Genomic DNA, 26,068 nt, shown 5'->3' on the forward strand with positions numbered 1-26,068 from the left:
TTTCTGCCACTGCAAATACAGACTCACTTGATGCAAGGTCTACAAATAAATAGTGATTAAAAGAATAAACCTGTCAGAGAAATAAATTTCCCCTTCACTGCACCAAACTACAAAATCTACAGCTGAATGAAAGTATGTTCAAATGAAGGGCAGTTAAATGAAGAAAACTATTAAAAGAAATCATTTCCAGGCTCTGTAGGTGCATTGGCAATTTTATACTTCAGTCTTGCCTTTGTATCCCAGCATGTACTTAAGATAATATTGATATTCACATAAACACTAAATCTACTACTATACATTACTTTGGAATGAAAAGCTGTTAATTACTAGTATAGATTTTTTATACAACATTTTATATACTATGAAAAACCTGAAGCCCAATATATTGCAGTACTAGAAAGGTAAAATAAAGAATTCTTGGACCAGGAAAGTTGGTAAGAAAAGCCTATGAATATATAATGATCTATACTAAAATCAATAACTTTTGTGCAACCAGGCTTGGGCTGATTGGCCTTGGGCTTTCTCCTCAGACATAATTCTTCTCTTGTTCAAGTACTTGCTAATATGATTACTACCAGACTATACAAAGTTTAGCAGTTCTGCATGGTTTTCTTTGACAGCCACATGCATTCTGCAGGTTATTCGTCTATTGAGTTCATTGATGTGGATTCCATCAGAAGTATCTGAAATTTGCTTTTACCTTGTTATAAGAGAGTACACGGTTTCAATGAAGAAGAAAAGAAAGTATTTAGACAATAGTTAATATGTCCTAGTTAATATGAAACCAAGGAAATCACTTATTAACATACATATTTAAAAGCTTGTTTTGAATTTTTCTTCTACACTTTCATGCATGCATATGGTTCATTCTGATTGCTATAATCCCATGGACGCTGGTTTGAGGCCTACCCCTCCTAGTCATTCTTACAATTCCTTTTTAAAGATTATTTTTCTTTCTGAGATTCACTGAATTTTGACAGGATAATTTTTGTGATCATGTCAGAGAATGGTGTGCTACTCAGTGGGCACACACATCATTGGGGATTTTAATTATTGCTACTCTAAAAACCTGAGATACATCCATGTGCTGCAGCACGTTTCCTAAGACAGTCTGGGTGACATTGACTGTGATGTTAAATTTGTTTATTTTCTTGGCAACAGTGTATGTGAGGCTAACAGTAGGGGTACTTGTAAAAACAATACATGCATTCCTATGCTAGTTAAGTTCATGTCCCCTCCATTCAAGCTAGAGTTATCCAAGAATAAGATATGCAATTGAGAAAATGCCTCCATCAGACTGGCCTGTAGCCAAGCCTGTGGGGTTGAATACTGATTGATATGGGGCAGGGGCAGCCCACTGAGTGTGTGCCAATCCTGGAAGGTTGTGCTGGCTTGTCTAAGAAAGCATGCAGACACTATGGCATATGCTAGCAAGATTTTGCTGAAAGGACCCTGTTATAGTTGTCTCATGTGAGGCTATGCCAGAGCCTGGCAAATACAGAAGTGGATGCTCATTGTTTTCTATTGGGTAGAACACAGGGCCCTGAATGGAGAAGCTAGAGAAAGTACCCAAGGAGCTGAAGGGGGTCTGCAGTCCTATAGGTGGAACAACAATATGAACTAACCAAAACCCCAGAGCACATGTCTCTAGCTGCATATGTAGCAGAAGATGGCCTAGTCGGCCATCATTGGGAAGAGAGGCCCCTAGGTCGTGCAAACTTTATATGCCCCAATACAGGGGAACACCAGGGACAAGAAGTGGGAGTGGGTGGTAGGGGAGCAGGGCTGGGGAGGGTATAGGGGACTTTTAGGATAGCATTTGAAATGTAAATGAAGAAAATATCTAGCCCCACAAGAGGAGAAGTATCCCCCCCCCAAGGGCTCTGACTGTCTGAGCAGGTGAGGGGGACATCTTGTGTCCCAGGTCCCTCGGAGACCAGTCTGGGCAGGTCAGCTCACCGACTGCGGAGGGTGGGCAAGCAGACTGCAGAAGTGAAACAGCTTATGGGACAGGCAGAAGCAACACAGCTTCTGGGACAGATTCTGTTTTGGCTTCAGACATCTGGGCACCTTTCCCTGCCAGGGGAGAGGTGGCTGGCTGGGAGGGCACCGACCTCCAGAGCAGGAGTGAGAGCCATCTTGTGTCCCGGGTCCCTTGGAGACCAGTCTGTGAAGGTGAGCTTCCAGACTGCAGAGGCAACACATCTTCTGGGACAGACCCTGTTTCGGGACTTCATCTTCAGCCAGGAGGCAAGTGTGCACCTTTCCTGCAAGAGGAGAGCTTGCCTGCAGAGTGGACTCTGACCACTGAGACTCAGGAGAGAGCTGGACTCCCAGGACTGCTGACAGAGGATAACAGAATCACAGGAATAACAAACTCCAACCAGAGACAACTATAACAACTAACGCCAGAGATTACCAGATGGCGAAAGGCAAACTTAAGAATCTTACAAACAGAAACTAAGACAGTTCACCATAATAAGAACCCAGCACTCCCACTCAGCCAGTCCTGTATACCCTAACACACCTGAAAAGCAAGACTCAGATTTAAAATGATATCTTATGATGCTGGTAGAGGATGTTAAGAAGGGCATTAATAACTCACTTAAAGAAATACAGGAGAACACTACTCCACAGGTAGACGTCCTTAAAGAAATACAGGAAAACACAACCAAACAGGACATGGAATTGAACAAAACCATCCAAGACCTAAAAAGAGAAGTAGAAACAACAACAAAAAAAAAAATCCAAAGTGAGACAACTCTGGAGATAGAAACCCTAGGATAGAAATCAGGAGCCATAGATGCGAGCATCAGCAACAGAATACAAGAGATGGAAGAGAGAATCTCAGGTATAGAAGATTCCATAGAGAACATTGGCACAACAATCAAAGAAAATGCAGAATACAAAAAGATCCAAACTCAAAACATCCAGGAAATCCAGGACACAATGAAACGACCAAAGCTACTGATAATAGGAGTAGATGCAAATGAAGAGTTTCAACTTAAAGGGAGAGCAAATATCTTCAACAAAATCATGGACAAAAACGTCCCAAACCTAAAGAAAGAGATGCCCATGAACATACAAGAAGCCCACAGAACTCCAAATAGACTGGACCAGAAAAGAAATTCCTCCAGACACATAATAATCAGAACAACAAATGCACTAAATAAAGATAGAATGTTAAAAGCAGTAATGGAAAAATGTCAAATAATATATGAAGGCAGGCCTATTAAAATTACACCAGACTTCTCACCAGAGACTATGAAAGCCAGAAAATCCTGGACATATGTTATGCAGACCCAAAGAGAACACAAATGCAAGCCCAGGCTACTATACCCAGCAAAACTCCCAATTACCATATATGGAGAAACCAAAATATTCCATGATAAAACTAAATCCACACAATATCTTTCCATGAATCCAGCCCTTCAAAGGAAAATACAGGGAAAACACCAACACAAGGACAGAAACTACACCGTAGAAAAAGCAAGAAAGTAATCCTTCAACAAACATAAAAAGAAGAAAGCTGCAAGAACAGAATCCCAAATTTAACAACAAAAATAACAGGAGGCAACAATTACTTTTCTTTAATTTCTCTTAACATCAATGGACTCAATTCCCCAATAAAAAGACATAGACTAATAATAGACTGGCTACACAAACTGGACCCATCATTACACTGCTTACAGGAAACCAACCTCAGGGAAAAAGACAGATATTATCTCAGAGTGAAAGGCTGGAAAACAATTTTCCAAGCAAATGATCCGAATAAACATGCTGGAGTAGCCATTCTAATATCGAATAAAATTGACTTCCAATCCAAAGCTATCAAAAAAGACAAGGAGGAGCACTTCATACTCATCAAAGGTTAAAATCTACCAAGATGAATTCTCAATTCCAAATGTCTATGCTTCAAATACAGGGGCATCCACATTCATTAAAGAAACTTTAGTAAATCTTAAAGCACACATTGCACCTCACACAATAATAGTGGGAGACTTCAACACCCCACTCTCACCAATAGAAAGATACTGGAAACAGAAACTTAACAGAGACATATGGACATTAACAGACATTATGAAACAAATGGATTTAATAGATATCTATAAACATTTTATCCTAAAACAAAAGTGTATATCTTCTTCTCAGGACCACATGGTACCTCCTCCATAATTGACCATATAATTGGTCACAAAAAAAGGCTTCCACAGATACAAAAATATTGAAATTGTCCCATGTATCCTATCTGATCACCACGGACTAAGGTTGTTCTTCAATAACAACATAAAAAATAGAAAGCCAATATTCACGTGGAAACTGAACAACACTCTACTCAATGATTCCTTGGTCAAGGAAGAAATAAAGAAAGAAATTAAAGACTATTTAGAGTTTAATGAAAATGAAGCCACAACATAACCAAACTTATGGGACACATTGAAGGCAGTCCTAAGAGGAAAACTCATAGCCATGAGTGCCTCCAAAAAGAAACTAGAGAGAGCATACACTAGCAGCCTGACAGCACACCTAGAGCTCTAGAACTAAAGGAAGCAAATTCACCCAAGAGGAGTAGATGGAAGGGCTGAAATCAATGAAGTGGAAACAAAAAGAACTATTCAAAGAGTCAACCAAACCAGTAGATGTTTCTTTGAGAAAATCAACAAGAAAGATAAACCCTTAGCCAGACTAACTAGAGGGCACAGGGACAATATCCTAATTAACAAAAATCAGGAATGAAAAAGTAGACATAACAACAGAACCTGAGGAAATCCAAAACAACATCAGACCCTACTACAAAAGGCTATACTCAACAAAACTAGGAAACCTGGATGAAATGGACAACTTCTTAGACAGATAACAGGTATCAAAGTTACATCAGGATCAGATTAACGATCTAAACAGTCCCAATTCCCCTAAAGAAATAGAAGCAGTCATCAATTGTCTCCCATCAAAAAAAAAAAAAAAAAGCCCCTGACCAAATGGGTTTAGAGCAGAGTTCTATCAGACCTTCAAAGAAGACCTAATTCCAACTCTCCTCAAATTATTCCACAAAATAGAAACAGGAGGTACTCTACCCAACTCATTCTATGAAGCCACAATTACTCTGATACCTAAACAACACAAAGATCAAACAAAGAAAGAGAACTTCAGACCATCTTCCCTTATGCATATCGATGCAAAAAATACTCAGTTGAGTCCTTGCAAACGGAACCAAAGAACACATCAAAATAATCATTCATTATGACCAAGTAGGCTTCATCCCAGCAATGCAGGGATGGTTTAATATATGGAAATCCATCAACATAATCAATAATATAAACAAACTCAAAGACAAAAAACACAGGATCATCTCTTTAGATGCTGAGAAAGCATTTGACAAAATGCAATATCTATCCATGATAAAAGTCTTGGAAAGATCAGGAATTCAAGGCCCATACCTAAACTTAATAAAAGCAATATACAGCAAACCAGTAGCCAACATCAAAATAAATGGAGAGAAACTTGAAGCAATCCCACTAAAATCAGGGGCTAGACAAGGCTGCCCACTTTCTCCCTACCTATTCAATAAAGTACTTGAATTTGTAGCCAGAGCATTTCAACAACAAAAGGAAATCAAGGGGATACAATTTGGAAAGGAAGCAGTCAAAGTATCACTATGTGGAGATGATATGATAGTATATATAAGTGACCCTAAAAATTCCACCACAGAATTTCTAAACCTGATAAACGGCTTCAGTGCAGTAGCTGGATATATAATTTACTCAAACAAATCAGTGGCCTTTCTCTACACAAAGTATAACTTGGCTGAGAAAAAAATTAGGGAAACAACACACTTCACAATAGTTACAAATAATATAAAATACCTTGGTGTGACTCTAACTAAGGAAGTGAAAGATCTGTATGATAAGAACTTCTAATCTCTGAAGAACGAAATTGAAGAAGATCTCAGAAGATGGAAAGAACTCTCATGCTTATGGATTGGCAGGATTAATATAGTCAAAATGGTTATCCTCCGAAAGCAATCTACAGATTCAATGTAATCCCCATCAAAATTCCAACTCAATTCTTCACTGAGTTAGAAAGGTCAATCTGCAAATTCATCTGGAATAATAAAAAACCTATGATTGCAAAAATTATTCTCAACAATAAAAGAACTTCTGGTGGAATCACCATGCCTGATCTTAAGCTGCACTACAGAGCAATATTGATAAAAACTGCATGGTACTGGTACAGTGACAGACATGTAGATCAATGGACTAGACTTGAAGACCCAGAAATGAACCCACAGACCTATGGTCACTTGATCTTTGACAAGGACGCTAAAACCATCCAGTGTAAAAATGACAGCATTTTCAACAAATGGTGCTGGCACAACTGGTGGTTATCATGTAGAAGAATGCAAATTGATCCATTCTTATCTCCTTGTGCAAAGCTCAAGTCTAAGTGGATCAAAGACCTTCACATAAAACCAGAGATACTGTAATTTATAGAGGAGAAAGTGTGTAAAAGCCTGGAAGATATGGGCACAGGGGAAAAATTCCTAAACAGAACAGCAGTGGCTTGTGCTGTAAAATCAAGAATTGACAAATGGAACCTCATAGTATTGCAAAGCTTCTGTAAGGCAAAAGACACTGTCAATAAGACAAAAAGGCCACAAACAGATTGGAAATGACTTTTACAAATCCTAAATCTGATAGGGGACTAATATCCAATATATACCAAGAGCTCAAGAAGCTGGACACCAGAAAATCAAATAACCCCATTAAAAAATGCAGTACAGAGCTAAGCAAAGAATTCTCAACTGAGGAATACCGAATGGCTGAGAAGCACCTGATAAAATGTTCAACATCCTTAATCATCAGGTAAATGCAAATCAAAACAACCCTGAGATACCACCTCACACCAGTTAGAATGGCTAAGATCAAAATTTCAGGTGACAGCAGATGCTTGGCAAGGATGTGGAGAAAGAGGAACACTCCTCCATTGTATCTGGAGGATATCATCCTTAGTGAGGTAACCCAATCACAAAAGAAGTCACTTGATATGCATTCACTGGTAAGTGGATATTTGCCCAAAAACTTAGACTACCCTAGATACAATTTGCGAAACACAAGAAAATCAAGAAGAATGAAGACCAGAATATCCATCCCATAATCAGCCACCAAATGCAGACACTATTGCATATGCCAGTAAGATTTTGCTGATGGAACACTGATATAGCTTTCTCTTGTGAGGCTATGCCAGTGCCTGGCAAATATAGAAGTCGATGCTCAACAGTCATCTATAGGATGGGTCACAGGGCCCCCAATGGAGGAGCTAGAGAAAGTACCCAAGGAGCTGGTGGGTTCTGCAGCCTTATAGTTGGAACAACAATATGAACTAACCAGTACCCCCAGAGCTCGTGTCTCTAGCTGCATATGTAGCAGAAGATGGCCTAGTCGGCAAATTTTATATGCCGACAGGGGAATGCTAGGGCCAAGAAGTGGGAGTGGGTGGGTAAGGGAGCAGGGCAAGGGGTAGGGTATAGGGAACTTTTGGGATAGCATTTGACATGTAAATAAAGAAAATATCTAATAAAATAAAATTAAAAAGAAAATATCTAATAAAAATTTAATTAACAAAAAATAAAATAAAAGTAAGCAGTTGAGCAAATCAAGGGAGAAATCTAGTGAGCAGCATTCTTCATGTTTTCTGTTTTAATTTTTAATTTCCATACATCTTTGACTGCAAGTATAAATCGAGATAAACCCTTTCCTCTCTAAGTTGATTTTGCTTATGGTGTTTTATCACAACAGTAGAAAGGAAACCAATATAATCATGTGTCCTGTTCCTGGTTAATTTCAGAGTTCTGCATATCATGACCATCAGTTAATGCCTACTTAAAGCAATAGCAAATTTTATACAGCTTGTTAATACCCAAGCATTGTGATTTATTTTAAGACATTTATTTAATTAGAAAGTGAATACACTATTACTGATGCCATGTTGTGCTTGCAGACATGTGCCTAGCATGGCTTTCCCCTGAGTAGCTCTACCAGCAGCTGACTGAGACAGATGTAGATATAGCCAACCTTTGGACTGAGCTCGGAGACCCCTGTGGTAGAGTTAGGGGAAGGATTGAAGAAACTGAAGGGGCTGGCAAACCCATAAGACTAACAGTATTAAGTAACCAAGACCCCTAGGAGCTCCCAGAGACTAAGCCACGAACCAAAGAGCATACATGGGCTGATTCATGACCTCCAGCACATATGTAGTAGAGGACTGCCTTGTCTAGCCTCAGTGGGATAAGATGTGCTTAATCCTATAGAGACTTGATGCTCCAGGAAAGAGAGATGCTGGGGGTGGGGTATGAGGTGAGGTTGTGTGGCCAGGTGAGAGGCATGAATAGGTCAGTGGGTCAGGGAACACCCTCTCAAAGGCAAAGAATGGGATGAAGAATTCTGTGAGGGAGACCCTGAAAAGGAACAATATTTGGATAATAAATAAATAAAATTATTTAAGTAAAAAGAAAGAGCCAGTCAGTGGTGGTGCACGCTTTTAATCCCAGCACTTTGGAAGCAGAGGCAGGTGGATTTCTGAGTTCGAGATCAGAGTCTACAGAGTGAGTTCCAGGACAGCCAGGGCTACACAGAGAAACCCTGTCTCAGGAAAAAAAAAAACTGAAAGAAAAAAGAAAGAAAAAAAGAAAGTGAATACATATACAGTAAGTACACACTTAACATTTATCCTTAACTATATGTATCGAAATAACAAAACAACTGAATAACACTGTTTTAATATTTTTTAGGGTAAGTTGTTTGTCTACATCATTAATCTAAGTTTATATCTGGAACTTAGATGTTTGAATTCTCTTCTTTGAAAAAAAGTCACTAAGAACTCATATTTCCATGCAAAGTCTCAGCATGGGAAGATCTTTCTGTTTTGTTCTGTCCTTGAAATGAAGGGCTGATCAGAGCCTTTGGGCAAGAGCTGTCTAATGAGCTATTAGTTCCAAAGTGAGTCTCTCTTGAACCCCACTGAAATATAAGGTGTAGAATTGAGTAAAAGAACTATAAAGTTGAATGCCTTGAAAATCTGAAAGGAGCACTGTATAGCCCAGTCATGGTTTAGTTTTTAGAAAACATTTTAGTTTTTCATAAATTTTAACTTTCTGAGTAAAAATATGTTTAAAAAGCAACAGGTATTGCTTCTAGTAATGAGGCTAGAGACATGGCTTGGCACTCTCATGGCAAACTCCCAAATATAGTAAATTCAGGTGCTGGAAATCTATTGTCCTCTTCTGGCCTCCCCAAGCACTAGACAGAAAAGTGGATCACAGATATGCATGTAAAATTAAATAAACATAAAGGGGACTAGTTCTACCTCAGCCCAGCTATACCATTCCTGGTTGTATACCCAAAAGATGCTCCATTATATGGGAATGTTAATAGCACTTTCCTCTGTAATAGTCAGAAACTGGAAGCAAACTAAGTATCCTTCAGCTGAAAATGGATGAAGAAAATGTGTTACATCCACACAATATAATATTGCTCAGCTATTAAAAAGAAAGACATCATGAAATTTTCAGGTAAATGGATGGAACATGAGAATAACATCCTGAGTGAGGTAAAACAGAGGCAGAAAGACTTGTATGGTATATATGCATTTATAAGTGGACATTAGCCATAAAGTGCAAGATAACCACACTACATTCCCCAGACCCAAAGAAACTAGGTAATAAGGAGGTTTGAAGGGAGAATGTGGGAATTTCAGGAGAAACTAAATAGTCATCGGAGGTAGATGGAGAGGGAACTGGGTATGAGAAGGGGTAGGAAGGGAATGGGGATGGCGATCAGAAGTGGGGGGATGGAAATGGAAAGGCATTTCTGATGATTAGCTGGAGGCCTGGAACGGGGGAGGTTACAGGGAGTTTATGAGGGTGACGCAAACTATCAGAGGGGGAAACAGAGACGGAAGTAGCCAGGACTTCCAGAGGAAGAAGGGAGATTTCAATCCACCTACAAAACCTTCAACCTAAAACCTGTCTTCTATAGAAGATGTTTAGAGATAAGATGGAGCAGAGACAGGGAGAACAACCAACCAATGACTGCCCCAACTCAAGACTAAATAACCTGAGGCCATGGAGGCCCACAGAGCCTGAGCCACCAACCAGGGACCATGCAGGGACTGGACCTAGGCCTCCTACATATTTGTAGCAGATATGCAGCTTGATCTTAATGTGGGTCCCCTAACAAGTGGAGTGGGGACTATCTCTAACTCTGTTGCCTGCCATTGGATACCTTCCCCTATACCTGGACAGCCTGCTTGCACACCAGTGGGAGAGGGTGTACCTAGTCCTGTTGGGGACCTCAGGTGTGAGATGGTACCCAAGGGAGGCTTCCCCTTCTCTGAGAGCAGTGGGAGAGGGATTTGTAAGGGCAGGATTGGGAGGGGGGCTTTAATAGGGATATAAAGTAAATTTTTAAAAAATAAATTATTGGAAGACCAAAAAAAAAAAAAAGGTGAAAACTTGAGGTTTCCACTGATTGTGAAAGCAAAATAAAACTTTTTCTAAATTAACACATCGGTGTAAGAATAATTTCTAGGTTAAATTATCCCATAAATCACTTATATTTGGCAAGCTATACTTCGAAATCAAGCTTCTCAACTGACGAGTTAACCTATTGTCACATAATCAGTGGGAAGAACGAAGATCATCTCTGCTTCGCTCTCTTCAGTTTTAACGAGACATGTGTAGTGCCAGAAGAGGCAGATGACCAACAGTGTTTTGATAATGCATATGTGTGGATTTTGAAAAGCTTATTAGATAGAGTAGACAGAACAGGTAGGTCTGAAGAGCTGCAGCCTAGGACAGTGCTTTGCTATTGGAATCTAGGTCTGCTAAGCTTACATTTCTTAATACTATGCAGATATAATGGCTTGTATGGCCGTGCATTTCCTTGTGTCAAGTTGGTGACACATAGTCATTATCTCTGCTGTATCATGGTAGTGCTTGCTGATTTTAATTATATCTCTTTGTTTATAATACATTATGACATAAAACATTTGACATAATCTCCCAGAGCTTTTCTGGTATGAAGACTCGCTAATTCTTGTTAGAAGCATGAAACCCATAAAGTTCAAATCTCATAAATGCTTTCAGAGAAATACATATTTTAAAAAATCAAATATATTATTTTCAGTGTAATTAGTGAGAATCTGATTTAGAATTAAGCATCCAGGCCGTTGTCTCTCTCAATCAGCTACTGATAAATGTCATGAACATTTTAACTCCAGGGATCAAGTTTCTACTTTTGCTGAACAGTTAAACTCCCATGCTCCTGCATTTATTTGAGCAATTACTCTTCAATGGACAGATGATCTAGTTGAGACTTTATACACATGTTACAAGTACTTAGCTGTTTCAGGTTTTATCTGGCACATTGGAATATGGGCTATTCTTTTTTCTTATATATTGGGATCATCCTCATAAGTTTCTGGAATGACCTAAGTAGATGGTATTGCCTTAGGATAAACAGGCTAGACTACTATAGGTTTTTGGTAAATAGCACAGTTTTAATAGCATGTTACACTCTACCACCACAGCTTAATTAAAAACTAAACAAAAGAAGATGATCATTTAACAACATTTTTTTCTTCTTGAAAGTCTCCAATTTCTCTTACAGTAAGTATTTACATGGCTCATTAAATAATACAGCTTTGCTAGAGACCTTGGGAAGTCTTTGTAATTAAGAAGCTGAATGGTTATCCCAGTAGCTGGTATGAATCAAACATTCAGGAGAGTGGAGAAGGAGGGGATCAGTTATACAGAAGGTGATTTTGGAGGGACATTTCGAATTATTTTTCTAATAGAATTGAAGTCTACTCTAAACAAATATTCCAATTAACAATTACCAAATAACTTTGTACAAAGATTAAAAATTAGAGTTCCCCAAAAGTTCCCAAACTAACACTAAACACCAATGGTATTCCCTAAAGAGTTAGAAGTAGCTTTTCTTCTTTTCAATGGTGCACACGGTTGGCAAGGAGACAGACTAACAGCATCTTGTGACATGAGAAAGATCTGCACGGAGTCCCAGCCATTGTGTCCCGTTATTCTACTTGTCTTCTGAATATAAGAATATCTGCTTCTCTGGTTATTCTCTTTTCTTTATCATTTTTAGTTTTTCAAGACAGGGTTTCTTTGTGTAGCCTTGGCTGTCTGTGCCTAATTCTGTTGCCCAGGCTGGTCTTGAACTCACAGAAATCCACCTGCCTCAGCCTCTCAATGATAGGACTAAAGACATGAATCTCCATTGCCTAGCTGGTTCGGATTTTTTTTTTTTCTTTAACAAACAAAAACAAAACAAAAAAAACCTGCCTGGATTATAATTAAAATTTTTTGACTGCCTGCATTTCTCAGTCTTGACTTTTTTTTTATTAGATATTTTCTTTATTTACATTTCAAATGTTAGATCCTTTCCGAGTTTCCTCTCTTAAAGTGCACTATCCTCTCCCCTCTCACCCTGCTCCCCAACCCACCCACTCCTGCTTCCTGACCTAGGCATTCCCCTATACTGGGGCATAGAACTTTCAAAGGACCATGGGCCTCTCCTCCCATTGATGATCAATTAGGCCATCCTTTACTACATATGCAGCTAGAGCCTTGAGTCCCTCCATGTGTTTTCTATGGTTGCTGGTTTAGTCCCAGGGAGCTCTGGAGTTACGGGTTAGTTCATATTGTTGTTCCTTCCAGGGCTGTAAACTCTTTCAGCTCCTTGGGTACTTTCTCGAGCTCCTCCACTGGGGATCCTGTGCTCTATCTAATGGATGGCTGTGAGCATCCACTTCTGATTAGTCAGCCACTGGCAGAGCTTCTCAGGAGACAATGTTATCAGGCTCCTGTCAGAAAGCACTTGTTGGTATCTGCAATAGTGTCTGTATTTGGTGGTTGTTTATGGGATGGATCATAAGGTGGAGCAGGTTGAGGATGGTTATTCCTTCAGTCTTTACTCCACACTTTGTCTCTAACTCCTTCCATGGGTATTTTGTTCCCCATTCTAAGAAGGAGAGAAGACACTTTGGTCTTCCTTATTTTTGAATTTCATGAGCTTTGCAAACTGTATCTTGGGTATTCTGAGCTTCTGGGATAATATCCACTTATCAGTGAGTGCATATTATGTGTGTACTTTTTTGTTTTTTTTTTAAATGTTAGATATTTCTTCATTTACATTTCAAATGCTATCCAGAAAGTCGCCTATACCCTCTCCTCACCCTGCTTCCTAACCCACCCACTCCCGCTTCCTGACACTGGTGTTCCCTTGTACTGGGGCATATACTCTTTGCAAGACCAAGGGCCTCTCCTCCCATTGATGACCAACTAGGCCGTCTTCTGCTATATATGCAGCTAGAGACATGAGCTCTGGGGGGACTGGTTAGTGCCTATTATTGTAGCTCCAATAGGGTTACAGACGCCTTCAGCTCCTTGGGTACTTTCTCTAGCTCCTCTAATGGGGGCCCTGTGTTCCATCCTATAGATGACTGTGAGCATCCACTTCTGTATTTGTCAGACACTGGAATAGCCTCATAAAAGACAGCTAAATCAGGATCCTATCAGCAAAATGTTGTTAGAATACGCAATAGTGTCTACATTTGGTAGCTGATTATGGGATGGATCCCTGGTGGGGCAGTCTCTGGATGGCCCATCCTTGTGTCTTAGCTCCAAACATTGTCTCTTTACCTCCTTCCATGGGTGTTTTGTTCCCTATTCTAATGAGGAATGAAGTATCCACACTTTGGTTTTCATTCTTCTTAATTTTCTTGTGTTTTGCAAATTGTATCTACAGTTTTTGGGCTAATATCCACTTACCAGTGAATGCATATCAAGTGACTTTTTTTGTGATTGGGTTACCTCACTAAGGATGATATCCTCCAGATACATCCATTTGCCCAAGAATTTTATAAATTCATTGTTTTTAATAGCTGAGTAGTACTCCATTCTATAAATGTACCACATTTTCTGTATCCATTCCTCTGTTGAGGGACATCTGGGTTCTTTCCAGCTTCTGGCTATTATAAATAAGGCTGCTATGAACATAGTGGAGCATGTGTCCTTATTACCAGTTGGAACATCTTCTGGGTATATGCCCAGGAGAGGTATTGCTGGATCCTCCTCTAGTACTATCTCTTCTGAGGAACCGCCAGACTGATTTCCAGACTGGTTGTACAAGCTTGCAATCCCACCAGCAATGGAGGAGTGTTCCTCTTTTCCATGTCCTCTTCAGCATCTGCTGTCACCTGAATTTTTGATCTTAGCCATTCTGACTGGTATGAGGTGAAATCTCAGGGTTGTTTTGATTTGCATTTCCCTGATGATTAAGGATGTAGAACATTTTTTTTCAGGTGCTTCTCAGTCATTTGGTATTCCTCATTTGAGAATTCTTTGTTTAGCTCTGTACCACATTTTTGAATGGGTTATTTGAATTTCTGGAGTCCAGCTTCTTGAGCTCTTTGTATATATTGGATATTAGTCCCCTGTCAGATTTAAGATTTGTAAAAATCCTTTCCCAATCTGTTGGTGGCCTTTTTGTCTTATTGATAGTGTCTTTTGCCTTGCAGAACCTTTGCAATATTCTGAGGTCCCATTTGTCAATTCTTGATCTTACAGCACAAGCAGTTGCTGTTCTGTTTAGAAGTCTTCACCTATACCCATATTTTTGAGGCTTTCTCCAACTTTCTCCTCTATAATTTTTAGTGTCTCTGGTTTTAGATGGAGGTCTTTGATCACTTAGACTTGAGCTTTGTACAAGGAGAAAATAATGGATCAATTTGCATTCTTCTACATGATACCTGTCAGTTGTTCAGCACCATTTGTTGAAAATGCTGTCTTTTTTCCAGTAGATGGTTTTAGCTCCCTTGTCAAAGATCAAGTGACCATAGGTGTGTGGATTTATTTCTGGGTCTTCAATTCTATTCCATTGATCTACCTGTCTGTTGCTGAACCAGTACCATGCAGTTTTTATCACAATTGCTCTGTAGTATTGCTTGCGGTCAGGCATGGTGATTCCAGCAGAGGTTCTTTTATTATTGAGAATAGTTTTTGCTATCCTAGGTTGCTTGTTATTCCAGATGAATTTGAAAATTGCCCTTTCTAACTCAGTGAAAAATGGAGTTGGAATTTTGATGGGGATTGCATTGAGTCTGTAGATTACTTTTGGCAGAAAAACCATTTTGACTCTGTTAATCCTGCCAATCCATGAGCATGGGAGATCTTTCCATCTTCTGAGATCTTCTTTGATGTCTTTTTTCAGAGACTTGAGTTTTTATCATACAGATCTTTCACTTCCTTAGTTAGAGTAACACCAAGGTATTTTATATAATTTGTGACTATTTTGAAGGGTGTTATTTCCCTAATTTCTTTCTCAACCTGTTTATCCTTTGTGTAGAAAAAGGCCACTAATTTGTTTGAGTTAATTTTTATATCTAGCTACTGCTTTGAAGCTGTTTATCAGGCTTAGGAGTTCTCTGGTGGAATTTTTAGGATTAGTTATATATACTATTATATAATCTGCAAATAGTGATATTTTGACTTCTTCCTTTCCAATTTGCATCCCCTGATCTCCATTTGTTGTCGAATTGATCTGGCTAAGATTTCAAGTACTATATTAAATAGGTAGGGAGAAAGTTGGCTGCCTTGTCTAGTCCCTGATTTTAGTGGGATTGGTTCTAGTTGCTCTCCATTTAGTTTGATGTTGGCTACTAGGTTCCTGTATATTGTTTTTATTATGTTTAGGTATGGGCCTTGATTTACTGATCTTTCCAAGACTTTTATCATAAATGGGTGTTGGATTTTGTAAAATGCTTTCTTAGCATCTAACAAGATGCCTGTGTGGTTTTTTTTTCCTTTGAGTTTGTTTATATAGTGGATTGCATTGATGGATTTCCGTATATTAAACCATCCCTGCATCCCTGAGATGAAGCCTACTTGGTCTTGATGATGATCATTTCGAAGTGTTCTTGGATTCGGTTTGTGAGGATTTTATTGAGTATTTTTGCAATGATATTCATAAGGGAAATTGGTCTGATGTTCTCTTTCTTTGTTGGATCTTTGTTTGGTTTAGGTATCTGAGTAATTGTGGCTTCATAGAATGAATTGGCTAGAGTACCTTCTGTTCCTATTTTGTGGAATAGTTTGAGGAGAGTTGGAATTAGGTCTTCTATGAAGGTCTGATAGAACTCTGCACTAAACCCTTTTGGTCCTAGGCTTTTTTTGGTTGGGAGACTATTGATGACTGCTTCTATTTCTTTAGGGGAAATGGAACTGTTTAGATCATTAATCTGATCCTGATTTAACTTTGGTACCTGGTATCTGTCTAGGAAGTTGTCCATTTCATCCATGTTTTCCAGTTTTGTCGAGTAGCCTTTTTTAGTAGGATCTGATGATATTTGGGATTTCCTCAGGATTTGTTGTTATGTCTTCTTTTTCATTTCAGATTTGGGTAATTAGGATACTGCCCCTGTGTCTTCCAGTTACTCTGGCTAAGGGTTTATCTATCTTGTTGATTTTCTCATAAAACCAGCTCCTGGTTTGGTTGATTCTTTGAATAGTTCATTTTGTTTAAACTTGGTTGATTTTAGCCCTGAGTTTGATTATTTCCTGCCATCTACTCCTCTTTGGTGAATTTTCTTCCTTTAGTTCTAGAGCTCTAGGTATGCTGTCAGGCTGCTAGTGTATGCTTTCTGTAGTTTCTTTTTGGAGGCACTCAGGGCTATGAGTTTTCCTCATAGGACTGCCTTCATTGTGTCCCATTAGTTTGGGCATGTTGTGGCTTCATTTTAATTAAACTCTAAAAAGTCTTTTATTTCTTTCTTTATTTTATCCTTGACCAATTTATCATTGAGTAGAGTGTTGTTCAGTTTCCATGTGAATGTTGGCTTTCTATTATTTACGCTGTTATTGAAAATCAGCCTTAGTCCATGGTGATCTGATAGATTGCATGGGATAAATTCAATATTTCAGTATCTGTTGAAGCCTTTTTTGTGACCAATTATATGGTCAATTTTGGAGGAGATACCATGTGGTCCTGAGAAGAAGGTATATCATTTTGTTTTAGGATAAAATGTTTTGTAGATGTCTATTAAACCAATTGTTTCATAACTTCTGTTAGTGTCCATGTCTTTGTTTAGTTTCTGTTTCCAGTATCTGTCCATTGGTTAGAGTGGGGTGTTTGTGAGAGACCAAACTGTAGGAAACTAGGTCCAGCAGTAATACTAACCTTTAAGATCAGTCTGACCCTTTGAAGGGAATTATGTCACCCCCTCCTTCATTGTCTCCACCAGGCACCTGAGATTGCCAGCTTCACTCCCTCCTTCATGTCTACACTTGGCACCTAAAAGTGCTTAGATTAAGGCAGCTTCACCTCTTCCTCCATGTCTCCGTTTGGTGCCTGGGACTGTTTATGGCACTCCAAGACAAACTGCAGAATGTTTGAAGGCCAACTGGGACTGTTAGGGGTTCGACATTCCAAGATAAGCTGAGAAAAGCCTGTAAGCAGCATCCACCCCAGATGTCCATCCCTTTCTCTGTATTTTATTATGCCCCCTCGACCCCTCCCTATTTTCTCTCACTGTGTGCTTATCATCAGGCTCTGAGTCTTCATTAAACAGACCTTGATAACTCTTTTCTTGGTCTTGCTCCCCTTTCTCTGCCCGTTTCTCTTGCAGGCCTCGATCCTCCTCAACTGATGGAATAACTAAGTCCTGCTGCATGGAACAAGTGGTGCTCAACGTGGGGCTTGAGGCATGGACCTTTGCCCGGCGCAGACCATGGAGACTAGCTCCAAGAGAAGTTTGCCGTGACTAGAAGAATAAGAAGAATAAGTTCTTTTTGGAAAGCTTGTACTGGTCATAGGAGAAAGTGTCCTCAGTGAGTAATTCCTCTCTGCTATGAAATGGAAACTAAGCTGTGGAAGGAAGCAGTCTTTATCAGAGACCTGAAAACTTCACTCAGGGAAAGGGGAGTTTTATTTAAGAAAAAAGGTTTGATAAACTTTTATTTTTATAAATCAAGTTTTCCCCTAGTTTATCATTGACGAGGCAGAGATACACCATAAAAAATGGCAAAAGATAAGCAGAGATTTAAAAGATAAACTAGTTAATGAGGGTCCTGATTCAGTCCCTGCTACCATCTTTTCTTATTGGGAGTAACTATCAGAAGCTACCACTGTGCCTCCTCTCACTTCTCTGACAGAATTCCAGAATAAGGAGATAACCAATTAGAATTTGAACATGAGAGAGAGAAAATAAGTTTCAGAAAAGCAGTTGTCCCCTGTTTAGGACCTTTTAGCAAAAAAAGAGGGAAAATGAAAATAAGCTATTTCAGAGCTCTCCTAGGGACAGAAGGAAATCGGGAGACATCCTGCTTCCTCTCTGGCTCCTAGTGAGATATTCTTAGTTCTGGTTAGGATATCTGGGTCCCTTTGAGATATTAAGTTCTATTCCCTCTCTGTCTATTGTCTGTTCTTGGTGCACCAATTTGTCCATATGTCTGTATATTTATGTTTGTTTTGTTTTGTTTGAATGATTGTTGTTCTGTGTTTCATGTTGAAAAAAAAATGGTTAAAACTTTATCTGCTGGCTGTCCATCCTTTGATTTAGTTTTTGTTTAAAATGCAGTCTCAATTTGCACAGCAGAAACTGATAAGTTATGCTGCACTATGGCTGGGAGTCAAGTACAGCTGGAAAAGCCCTGCTAGAGGCTGATTATCTAAACAGAAGCTCTTAAAGGGGCAGGCAGCCTTTTGCTCGTAACAGAAAGTTAGCTTAAAATTGGGAACTCAGGGTTGGAGTCATTCTAAACAACATGTGGTATGAATAAACCCAGGAAAACAGGTCTTTAAAGATACTTCAAAGTAGAGATAATCTTTGGATCAGGACTCTGGCAGAGTGCTAAGATTGAGAAATGTTTGTGTTTGGGTTGATATGGAGCTCAGCTCAGCGCATTCTCAGCTAGGCTTGTGTGGCATTTGTTTTGTTTCACAAACCCTGCCTAGGTAAGTTCCTAGGACCTCACCTCTCCCTGCCTTCAGGGAAAATTCCCTTTTAGCTAAAAGAGCCTTGTTGCAGACCTAACCAGATGCTGTTCTAAATAAAGTTTAAATTCAAAGTTTATAAAAGGTCAATCAGGCTGTGGAATTTAGTGTACAGAGTTTGCTTATATGTATATGTATATTGTTTCCTAAGTGAAAAGTATTTTAGTAACTAATGCTTTTAAGGAGAAGTTTACTTTAAATCCTTGCTCTTACACAATGAGCTTTTAAGTTCTGGGGAGTAACTGTTGCTCCAGATAAGATTCAGAGGCAATATCTTTTAATACTTAAGGTTTTTAGTTAGATTAGAAAATAGTGGTACAGAAAATCTAAGCAGGAAAAATTGATTTGCTTCAGAATTTTATTTTCAAAAGCTTCCAGGAGATGTTAATTGGCTAGGACTTCACCTTGAGGCCTTAAAGCAACTTAAACCATTGTTAGGTGCTATCTAGTGAGATTCAAAATTGCTGGTGAGAAACAAAAATGTTTCACAGAAATCTGAGGAAACTTCTGTGATCAATTGTTATCAATTATAATCAGTGGTAATTAAATATTACATGCTCATTTTATTTATGTGCCCACAACAGATCTTTGGCAAGACAAAACATCGTTATAAAATCACCCTTCTTCACCTCAAAGTAAAGTTTTAACACCCTATTAGGCCACTGTGGTGCTAATAAAGAACTGTAAGATAAATTAATATATTTTAGAAAACTATAACAAAATTGTGTCTTAAGAACATGACTAAGTGTCTGTTCCTTGTTCCAAACAGCCATTAATTTGGTTATTACAGAATATTGATGTTTGATCTATTGCATACCATCATTTATCCTAAGATAGTTAAAAATTGTTTTTATGCATGCTTCTGTACCTTCTATAAATTCATGCATGCATGCATCCCATTTACTGTATTTTAAAAAAAGCCCTTCTATGGGAGAAAAGCATATGTGAATTGGATCACACACTTATTCTTTTGAGTTTCCTCCTGTTTCAGCAGAGATAATTAAATTGTGTACTGTAAATGGTGTTTTAAAATGTTGAACAATCAAACTTTAAGTTGTATATTAATAGTCAATATCATGTCTCAGAGCTTACAATTGCTTAAAATTATGCATCCCTCAGAGGCTATTAATTCTCAAGCTTGCAATTGCTTATGTAACTTATAAGAAAAAATACTTTTCCTTTAAGAAGTCTGTTTTTGGACAGTTAAGAAATTATCCTGAGTTGCCTGGAAAAGACCCCCAGGATTGGCTTTTGTTTTATAGAGGTTTACATAAAGATTTAACTAATAAGGATTACAGATAGCTCCTGAAAGGATACAAACTCAGGGTCCTTATAATTATTTGGGTTTTAGACTTACTAATCAAGCTGTTTTTTCCCTAGAAGATAGTTATTCGCAGAGATAACTTAAGGGCTTTGAATGGTTTTCAAAATTTGTTAGATGATATTAATTGGCTTCCCCCCTATTTAAAGCACACTACAAGGGAGTTGAAACCTTTTTTTGATAGTCTTAAAGGGAGTTTTGATCCAACCTCCCCTAGATCTTTAACCTCAGAAGGATTGCTGGCCTTACAACAAGTGGAAAAAGTTATTAAAGAGCAATTTATCACTTATATAGATTACTCTTTGCCTTTGCATCTGTTAATTTTTAATACGATTCATATGCCTACAGGATTGTTATGGCAAAAGTCTCCTCTAATGTGGATACATTCGAGGATTTCTCCTAAACGTAATATCTTGCCATATTATGAAGCAGTAGATCAGATGGTTATCCTTGGGAAGAAGCAGGCACTAACTTATTTTGGCAAAGAGCCAGATATTGTAAAACAATGTCCTAAATGTATTACGTTATCTCTAATGCCACATTTAGGAGTTAATCCATGAAGTCTTGTGCCTTATTATATTTGGCAAATGGATGTAACTCATTATGCAGAATCTGGAAAATTAAAATATATACATATTTGTATTGACACTTGTTCAGGATTTCCTTTTCCTTCTCTGCATACAGGAGAGGCCTCTAAAAATGTAATTGATCATTGACTACAAGCCTTTAATGCCATGAGATTGCCTAAACTTGGTAAGACAGATAACAGGGCATCCTATTCTAGCAAGAATTTTACTTTATTTTGTAAAGAATTTGGCATCAAACATAAAACTGGAATTCCTTGTAACCCCATGGGACAAAGAATAGTTGAACGTGCTCATTGTACTTTTAAAAATTGACTATATTATCTTGTTCTTTACATATTCAAATAGTAATGGTTTAAGATAATATTTTGATATTTTTGGAGAATGTGCATGTCAAATTGTAAAAAATTTGCTCTTGGTGTCCTCAGTTCCTACCTGTTTCCACATAATGGTGTTAATTCTTGAGGACCTATACTTAATCAATTGCTACAAATGAATGTTCTTATTTCTGATTAATAAATAAATTATACACATGTGACTATAAATTTTCAAGCATTCTAGTTACAACCGCTCTTCAAGAGAAACAACTGAAAGTGTAATTAGTCACTGCCCATGTTATATTAAAACTGACTATAGTAGTCAAGTATTTGTGATGTCTTCTCAACAATTTAATAATTCTCAAAGACAAGGTATTAGGGAACTTTAAAAACTCTATCTCCTTAAAAAACAAAGAAGGGGAGAAATTATACCCCCGTGCATATTATTTAAATCATACTTTTATTTTTAAGAATTTTGAAATTTGGATGTCAAAGAACTTAATAAATGCCTTATAGTATCCTAAAACTAGACATAATCATGTCTAGGTGAGATGAAAAGGATCCACTTATGGACACATGGCATAAGCCTGTTCAGATATTTAATATGGGGAAAAGGGGGCAGTGTTTCTGTTTCTTCCACAGAATGCTGCAGAAGCATGCTAGCTTCCAGAATGATTCGTGTGACAGGCTGACCTGTGAGTTCCTGAGTGCCCTGTCAGTGGTGACAGGAAAGCTGTGTTGAGCACACAGAGACAGAGGAATCAGGGAGAACAGCCACTTGCAAACAAGATGAAGAAACTTCCTATCTCTGCCATGGGTTACAGCAAGAAGAGCCGACCTGGTGCCAACTTGAGGACAACTAAAAATGATGACCCATGAGGCAGAGGGACTGCTACAGTATATTTGACAAGATTTCATCAGAGACATTGTTTTTGGCCATTCAGGCCAACTCTCCTATAGTTGTGAAAGCTTGTGTACCTTACCTATATGCTATATTGTTAGATAATGCTAAGAGTTAAGATCACCAATCTTGACAAATCTTTTCATATTCATTGTAATTGTTGCCAATTAACTAATTGTGTAGATCCTAATTTAGATCAGGAATCTGCTGTTATGATTTTGTTAAAGAGACTTGCTTATGTTTTGCTGCCTGATGGAGTTAGGAAATGATTCTTGGTTTAAAAATCCAGGAATGCCAACTGGAAAAGATCAAATGAACAATTTTAGGATTTACTGTTTCAATTGCAATTTTAACTTCAATATCTACCACATCTTTAGATCAGCAGCTGTATACTGCTCATTTTGTTAATGATATGCATAAGAATATTTCCATACCTTTGTCAGAACAACTTATTATAAGATAAAAATTGGAGATAAAGGTTAATGTCTTAGAAGTAGTAGTCTGAGCAATAGGGCAGGATATAGCAAATATTAAGGCTACAAAGACAGACATTTCAGATAGTAGAAGAATTTTGCCTATTCAATGATGTTCAGAATTGCCTCTAGTATTGTTAGAGAGATAGTGAAAGAAATCAGGCTTTACTATCTACTACATAGAGTTAGAAATCTCAGGGAAAGTTTAGCAACATAAATTTAGAATTCTTATTATAGTTATGTATGGCAGAATTTATTGTTACCATGGTTAATGTCTTACTACAAGCCATTCATGAGGCCAGTTCTACCCTTGCTAGGGATTGTTAAATTTGTTATTCTTCCCAGTCTCCTTTTTATGAAGGGATAGCCCTTTTTGGAGAGGTGATTGCCACCAATGATACTTCCTTTCTGAGATGACATCTGGAGTCTAAAGAAGGGTTGACTCTTGGCCAAATATCTGGTATTGGTCTCTGTCTTTTGGGGCCCCAATGCTTCCACCTTTGCCCCTGTTTGAAGTGTATAATCAAACCCTGGCTCTCAACCTTGCTTCCTAGCCTTTTGGGACCCTTCGTAGACATTCTGTTGCTTTTGTCATTTGGCACTTGGGCTTTCAACAGATTAACCAGTTTTGTTAAGTTACAGATTGATTCTGCCTTAAACAAAACAGTTGCAGTCCACTACTATCAACTAGACATCGGAGACTCAACTGAGGACCTCTCATCCGACGATGCAGAGACGGCAGCTGTTGGCCTTCAATTCTCCTCCCTTGCTGCAGAAACAGAGCCTTCTTGGTTCCATAAGCTGTGGAAATAGCAATGATGGATGGGGTGCCCTCAGGATCTTATAATAGCTGAGGGCCATTAGCTGTGGAGTTACCAATGACAGGATCTTGTGGTGCCACGGGCCAGATGCACACTGCCTATTAGCTGCAAGGTTACCCGGTGATAGGATTATTGTGAGTCCACTGGCTGGGTGCCCATCATGACTACCAGTGGCCTGAATCAAGTCATTGGAATAAGACGTGGTGCTGGGAGTAGAGGCAACTCACATAGGCTAAGACAGGGGCCTTGCCCATCTAGGACCTGAAAAGGCCTAGCTATTGTGGTATTGGACTTGGAAGCTCAGCATGGAAAAGGCCTAAGACAGGTGCTTCACAGACCCTCTTTTCATGGCCAACCCCCAACTTTAATAAAGAAAAAAGGTGGAGATGTGAGAGACCAAACTGTGGGAAACTAGGTCCCGTAGTAACACTCACCCTAAAGATCCTTCTGACCCTTTGAAGGGAATTACGTCACCCCCTCCTTCATTGTCTACACCAGGCACCCGAGACTGCCAGCTTCATTCCCTCCTTTATGTCTCCACTTAATGCCTAGAACTGCTTAGATTAAGGCAGCTTCACCTCCTCCTCCATGTTTCTGTTTGGTGTCCAGGACTGTTTCAGGGCCGACATTCCAAGATAAACTGCAAGAAGCCTGTAATCAGCATCCACCCCAGATGTCCATCCCTTTCTCTGTATTTTATTATGCCCCCTCGACCCCTCCCTATTTTCTCTCACTGTGTGCTTATAATCAGGCTCCTAACCTTCATTAAACAGACCTTGGCAACTCTTTGCTTGGTCTTGCTCCCCTTTCTCCACCCATTTCTCTTGTAGGCCTCCGTCCTCCTTGACCCATGGAATAACTAAGTCCTTCTGGACAGGACAGGTGTTGAAGTCTCCCACTATTATTGTGTGAGGTGCCATGTGTGCTTTGAGCCTTACTAAAGTTTCTTCAATGAATGTAGCTGCCCTTGCATTTGTAGATTTTCAGAATTGAGAGTTCATCTTGGTAGATTTTACCTTTGATGAGTATGAAGTGCTCCTCCTTGTCTTTTTTGATAACTTTGTGTTGGAAGTCAATTTTATTCGATATTAGAATGGCTACTCAGCTTGTTTCTTCAGACCATTTGCTTGGGAACTTGTTTTCTAGCCTTAACTCTGATTAGTGTCTGTCTTTTTTCCTGCTTTGGGTTTCCTGTAAGCAGCAAAATGTTGGGTCCTGTTTGTGTTGCCAGTCTATTAGTCTATGTCATTTTATTGGGAATTGAGCCCATTAATGTTAAGAGAAATTAAAAAAAAAGTAATTGTTGCTTCTTGTTATTTTCATTTTTAAAGTTGGGATTCTATTCTTGCAGCTGTCTTCCTTTAGGTTTGTTGAAGGATTACTTTCTTGCTTTTTCTAGGGTGTAGTTTCTGTCCTTTTGTTGTTTTTTTCCCTTTATTATTCTTTAAAGGGCTGGATTTGTGGAAAGATATTGTGTGAATTTGGTTTTATCATGGAATTCTTTGGTTTCTCCATCTATGGTAAGTTTTGCTGGATTTAGTAGCCAGATCTGTCATTTGTGTTCTCTTAGGGTCTGCAAAACATCTCTCCAGGATGTTCTGGTTTTCATAGTCTCTGGTGAGAAATCTGGAGTAATTCTAATATTCCTCCTTTATATGTTACTTGAGCTTTTTCCCTTACTGTTTTTAGTATTCTATCTTTATTTAGTACATTTGTTGTTCTGATTATTGTGTGTCAGGAGGAATTTTTTTTTTTCTGGTCCAGTCTATTTGGAGTTCTGTAGGCTTCTTGTATGTTCACGGGCATCTCTTTCTTTAGGTTTATGAAGTTTTCTTTTATAATTTTGTTGAAAATATTTGTTGGCCCTTTAATTTGAAAATCTTCACTCTCGTCTATATCTATTATCCTTAGGTTTGGTCTTCTCATTGTGTCCTGGATTTCCTGGATGTTTTGAGTTTGGATTTTTTTTTTTTTTTTTTTTTTTGCAGTTTGCAGTTTGCATTTTCTTTGATTCTTGTGCCCATGTTCTCTATGGGATCTTCTGCACCTGAGATTCTTTCTTCCATCTCTTGTATACTGTTTCTGATGCTTGCATCTATGTTTCCTGATTTCTTTCCTAAGGTTTCTATCTCCAGAGTTGTCTTACTTTGGGTTTTCTTTTTTGTTTCTACTTCCTTTTTTAGGTCTTTGATGGTTTTGTTCAATTTCATCACTTGTTTGTTGCTTCCTGGTATTTTTGTTGTTATAGTTGGAATTGTGTTCATGTGGCTATCTTCTTTTAGGTTTGTTGATAGATTACTTTCTTGCATTTTCTAGAGTGTAGTTTCCATCCATGTGTTGGAGTTTCCCTTTATTACCCTTTGAAGGGCTGGATTTGTGGAAAGATATTGTATAAATTTGGTTTTGTCATGTAATACCTTGGTTTTTCCACTTATGGTAATTGAGAGTTTTGCTGAGTATAGTAGCCTGAGCTGGCATTTGTGCTCTCTCTAAGGTCTGTATGACCTTTGCCCAGGATCTTCTGATTTTCATAGTCTCTGCCGATAAGTGAGGTGTAATTCTTATAGGTCTGCTTTTATAT

The 26,068-nt window shown here is 38.5% G+C and overlaps 1 protein-coding gene across 14 annotated transcripts in view; it reads right to left on the reverse strand.

The window, feature by feature from the left end:
- Nucleotides 1-26,068, reverse strand: part of Cntn5 (contactin 5) — a 1,270,553-nt gene that overhangs the window by 72,411 nt on the left and 1,172,074 nt on the right. The gene's annotated exons all lie outside the window — the stretch shown is intronic.

This window comes from Mus musculus, chromosome 9 (assembly GCF_000001635.26).
Source record: "Mus musculus strain C57BL/6J chromosome 9, GRCm38.p6 C57BL/6J".
Classification (NCBI taxonomy): domain Eukaryota; kingdom Metazoa; phylum Chordata; class Mammalia; order Rodentia; family Muridae; genus Mus; species Mus musculus.